Below are 6,000 nucleotides of genomic sequence, written 5' to 3'. Positions count from 1 at the left end.
CGAGTTTGTTGTCTTCACTAATCTGGAGATGTTATTTAAGATTATTCTTTCAGGATGTCCAATGCTACTGTTATTAGGTTAACAGGTGAGACATACCTCAGAAGGGGCGTGGTAAAATACTTGTTTGTTTTAGGGTTCATTCCAGCTCCGAAGACCTGTTGGTATTTTCTTTACTTGGTGTTGACCTGCGTTTTCTTTGTTGAGGGCTTGGACTGATGTGTGTGTGTTTTTTTGTTTTTGTGGGGGGGCGGGGGGGCCTTGTTTATGCCCTTGAAAGTCTATTAACTGTGCCCACAGGCCATGGGTGATACTCACTCTTTTTCACGGAGTTGGGAATTAATTGTGGGTTACTTGTTGAGATAAAAGGGAGTTTGGTTTTGTGGAATTTTGTTCTTTGTAAGGGAGTACGATCTCTGTGGATTTTTTTCTAGTGTGGGAGCTTTTAGAGGAAATTCTTTTATTTTGCTTTATGTACTTTTGGTATTCTTGAGTTTTTCCTTAGTGAATGGGGAGTAAATAATTGTTTTTTTGTATTTTTTAGTTTCTTTTTTTGTGGTATCTTTTTGTATTTGTGATCAGCCAAAAATAAATTGGATCATGCATTGGAGAACATATTTGAAGAAGAAAGGGCTAGAATCATAGGAGAAATAGTCTGCTCCAAGGAATCGTGGAAGATGTATTGTCTCAACTAGTGCAGAATGTTTAATAGGTTTCTAAATGTTAAAGGAATTACAGATGACAGGTCAACTGAGTCGTTGTTAGACTGTAAGAAAGGTGACTTGAATCTTCGGTGTTGTGTTCATCAATTTGCCAGTTGTAGGACTTGGTCAGATCTTCAAGAATTTCTTAGGATAATCTATAGGTCTGAAGAGCTCGGTTTAATGGGATTTTTTTTTTTTATAAAACCAAATTTAGTCAGTAGTCTCTGGCCGTTTTAGTTCTCAACTCTGTGTAGCTGCAGGTAGAGAAATTGAGAGGGACTGGATGGATAAGTTATGACACTATTTCCTTAGATAATTTTCAGATGTGGTTGTGTTTTTCTAGGCTCGTACATGATGTCCCCAAGCCTGGAGTAAATAATTTTATTAGGAATATAGACTGCATCCTGTGAGGCATTAATTTTTTCTCAGGTCCGTTGACATATGCCTAAATGCCTGTCAATTGTTAGCACTTTTTCTGATGGGGTAAATTTTTCTGATGCAGTACCAAAATCGGATTCAACCTCTGCATCTGCAGCTTTTGCATTATAGTAGAAACTGATAGAGAGCTTAGTATTCTTTACAGTGGCCTTGTTGTGAAAGTTAATAGGGATAGGAAATTTGTGGATTGGGTGCCATGGTTCAGTTGTTTTAAGTGCAATAAGATAGGGCATATTAAAAAGTTTAGCGAAACTAAATAGTAGTAGTTGTAGGAGTTCTGATCATCCTTGTCAGTCTTGTCCATCTCTTCAATGGAATAGTGTTCGTCATGCATTTCAGCAATTTGGCAATAACTTTACATGCATATCAAAGACTTGGATAAAGGTGGAAGTTGGCAAATGTATATTTTATAACCCTACCTAATTTGTACAGTTATTATTTTGTACGTAAGTTCAATAATTCTGGCACTTAGCAGAGTAAAAGTTAATTTCCTATGTCAGAGTCATCAAAATAGCAGAAAAGGGTTTTGAAAGCAAGAGTGACATTAACCTATGAAGTCATGAGGCTTCATCCACAGTGAAGATAAGTGTACAAATGAGGAAAACGTCTCTTCACTGTGGCCCTGCCCACTTGCCGATGACAATTCATTTATTGATATTAGTACCCATCCTACGCTTGAGTGATATCAGTGGCGACATAGCAGCTTTGTCTTGGGTACTACAATTAACAAAGGTAAAACCGCATGAGCCAGTAGGACTCATCCGCATAATCGAATATCTGCTATCCCCCATCCCCTCCTCATCCCTCCCTCCCCCTGAATAGCTCTGTAATTTACAATACTGTCTGAGAATGAACACTTGGGTTAAGACATCACTGGGACCAAAGCAGGGTTGTGTGGGAAGGGGGGAAAATGAAGAAGTTATAGGAAACAACAGCTATTAGTGTCTAATCCATAGTTTTCAAGGTTGCCGAGGTGAATAGTACTACTCCATGCCCTCCTAAGTCGAAGTGCAGACCTGAGTGGGGGGAAGCAGTTGTTGAGAAGTGGTTGAGAAGTGAGTGAAACGTAAAAATAACCAAGATGACAGATATCAGTGTGTAATCAAATAACCAAGATGACAGATATCAGTGTGTAATCCATAGTTTTAGAGGTCGCTGAGAAGAATAGTGACAATCCTAAAGCCCTTTTAAGTCCAAATGAAGCATGATGGGGAGGGGAGGGGTGAGAAGGGTGTGAAATTTAAAAGTAATCAAAATGAAAGATATTAGTGTCTAATCCACAGTTTTCAAGGTTGCTGAGAAGAATAGTGACGCTCCTGATGCCCTGTAAGCCCAAATTCAGGCATGATTGGGAGTTGGGTGGGAAGGGGGATGAAATATAGAAATAACCAAAATGTCAGATATTTGTGTCTATGCCGTAGTTTTTGAGGACGCTCGGATGAATAGGGACACTCCTAATGCTCTTTAAGTCTTAGTTTAGCCCTTATTGGGATGGGGTGAGAAGGGGGGTGGGAAGGGGGTGAATTGTAAAAATAACCAAAACAACAGATGTTAGTGTCTAATCCATAGTTTTTTAGTTTGCTGAGAAGAATAGTGACCCTCCCGATGCCCTTTTAATCCAAGGTCATACCCCTGGGGGTGGGGGTTGGAGGTAAGAAGGGGATGGGAAGTGGGTGTATAAATAATAGAAAACGATAAATATTGGTCTAATCCATAGTTTTTGAGGTTGCTGAGGTGAATAGTGACTCGCCTGATGCCCTTGAGGTCCAAGTTCAGCCCTGATAGGAAGGGGGATTAGGAAGGGGTGAGAAGGGGGCAGCTGTAAAAATAACCAAAACCAACAGGTATTTGTATCTAATCAATAGTTTTTGAGGTTGCTGAGAAGAAAAGTGACCCTCCCAATGCCCTTCTAAGTCCAAGTTCAGCCCCAATAGGAGGAAGAGGGGGGTGGGAAGGATGACATGTAAAAATAACTTAAAACAACATATATTAGTGTCTTATCCATAGTTTTCGAGGTTGCTGAGGTGTACAGTGACTTGAAGTCTTTTAAGCCAAGTTCAGCCCCAATAGGAAGGGAGGAGGATGAGAAACAACTATCTTAACAGGAATGAGAGAGGAAGAGAAAGCGAGAGTTTATCAGTTGCAATCAGAGATTTTCCAGGCAACACTGGGTTGGTCAGCTAGTATGCAATAAAATACCACTTTCCATGATATATTTCAATACCAGCAGATAATTGGAGGGTCCATAAAGAAAAGGATAGCGAAGTTTGATGTAACAGCCATAATAATTGCCAAATATTCTAAATGTTTTCTGTTAATAGTATTGTTAATTATATACTGGGTTGTAGGTTAAACTGTTGGATGTGATTTTGGTTACCTTATCTTACTTGCTTGTAGTTAAGACATCGATACAAAGGGTAAAGTATTTAAGAGATCATGATAGAAGATCCGTTGAATCGAGGCCGAAAGAGACAAGGTCTACTCAATTGGGTGGAGTCACCTCCCACCTGGGCTAACTAGAGGTACCTACTCAAGGTTCTGGCCTGGGTGGGAAACCCCTTCAGTGTACACTTGAATGTTTTGCTAATAATAAAGTACATATCTTTCTCGTAATAAAGTAGACATTTCCGTTATCTTTAAGATGCACCTGTGAACGAAGTATATAGCACTGCATAGTGACATGTGTGTTGCGTTGATGGCTGCAGGTATAGGTATCTGGCAATTAACAAGGAAACAGGTGTAGTTTTCCATTTTTTTCCCAAAAAGCGAAGAACTACAAAATGAGTGGGCTAGGTTATGTAAAGGTAACGATCAAAAGATTTGGCCCGTACATCTAAGATTCGTAGCACTCATCAACGACTGTCCTAATTCTAAGAAATACAAGAAAAATCCTGTTTTGGAACCCATCTCAAAAATAGGTATTTATATGAAAATAGTATCACTTTACATTAATGATAATTAATATGATCAAGATGCATGAAACTCTCTTCTTTTACTAAACTCAGTACAGTACAAGAATTACATCCTTATTATTGGCGTTAGACTTATAGAAACGAAATTGTAGTGTGATATGAATAAAAAAAAAAAAAAAAAACACACACACACACATACAATGATATTATAATAGTGATAGCAGTTTCCTCCAGATTACACCCATTTTTTTAGTTTAATTTACGCCAATTCTCCTGCTGGCTCAATGAAGAGGTTGACAGACCTCCGCCTCCTTGGTGATTTGGGGAGGAAGTGAGCAGACCTTGTATCGCTTGGCCTTGGGGTAAATAGGGTGAAGGTCATACGCTCCTTAGCCTACTCCCATTTATATAACTTAAGAAAATACAATAACAATAATTAAATGATCGCAAATCTACAAAACTAACGTGTTTATAACATTTATTACTCAGTATAATATAATAAAGGAAAGGGGGCCGGAGAGGGGGGTGGGGGCAGGAAAGTGGGTTGATGGAGGGATGAGGATCGCAATGGGGAGAGAGGGACGTAGGGTCAAGACGAGATGGGGATAAAAGATGTTTAAATGCATACGTTGGCGATGCTTGGAAACAACTAAAATTCAAGAGTAAATGCTTTAACACCATTTGACAATGCACTATATACTTTTACCAAAAATTAGTGTGAGGTGTCTTGTGGACTGTGTCAAAGTACTACCTTTTCGATCAAATAATTAGGTTGAAAGATATAGAAAAATGATGACTCGCTGTCCCTGAAATGGATATTAGGTTGATGTAAATACTGACACATGGCATACCTGATAGTTGTTGAGTTTCTGGAGTAAGAAATGGAGTCATGTGGAGATAAATGCAGAAGGGTTCTTATTTTTGGAAAAACAACGTTTCCCGAGTAGAACTATAATTAATAAGGATACTTGGAGATAAAGAAAATGGTCGGGGAAAGTTTGTTAGATTATGTTTTTGGTCAAATTAGATGAGAGTAAAAAGTCAATTGAAGAGAAGGGATGTGGCTGGAGATAGATCCTACTCTCATAGAGGTGAAGCTAAGGTTGATTTAGAGACTTTAAATGGTGGGTTGAAAATGTATTTTAATGGAATGAAGGTGCAGTAAAGACAGTATAATTTAAATACTAAAGATGGATGATGATGGGTGTATGTAAAAATTCAGGATGGGTTAATGAGGGTCATCAGGGAAAATTTAAGATTGGGAAATTGGTGTGAAGTAGAAACGTGCCGCAGTGTATGAAATGAAAAAAAAGAAATTTAAAGGTTAGTCAGTAAGAGAATAAAATAAAATTAAAGCCAATACTGAAAGTTCTGGAGCAAATCTCTGTTAATAATTTATCTACAAGAAGAATTTCTTTATTTAGGGAAATAATTTCAGAAGACTAAAGATGAAATGGATTTCTGAATACATCATGCAAGTGGATGTCGCTGTAAGATGAGAATGCATCTCTGAGTCGAAAGAAAGATTATTTTGAAGATCTGCTGCATAAGTAGGGTAGAAGGGAATCATGCTGAATGATTCAAGAATGTAATATAGAAACTAAAGCGTTAAAAAAAAACTTGTAAAAAAAGGGGAATGGACCGAATTTTTAATTTCGGCTTGACAGAATGAAAAATTACAGCAATGCTATTACAAGTGAAATGTTGCTGTACAGTTGAGACGGCATGAGCGTCTGATGACCGTATCTGAGGTTTATCTTGATAAGGTAGCAGTTCCAGTATCATTGGTGATAAGAATTTTAGTTCCGATATGTAAGGAAAATGTGAAATAGTCATGCTGAGGAAGGTTTTGGTAATATTATGACAAAAAAAGACAATGGAAGTTTTCAATAGGTGTAGTGTGGGCCTAGATAAGGAGCAAATGAATGAGAGTACTCTTCTGTTAATGG

Source organism: Macrobrachium nipponense, chromosome 28 (genome assembly GCF_015104395.2).
Source record: "Macrobrachium nipponense isolate FS-2020 chromosome 28, ASM1510439v2, whole genome shotgun sequence".
Taxonomy (NCBI): domain Eukaryota; kingdom Metazoa; phylum Arthropoda; class Malacostraca; order Decapoda; family Palaemonidae; genus Macrobrachium; species Macrobrachium nipponense.
Note: the sequence above shows the minus strand (reverse complement) of the source record.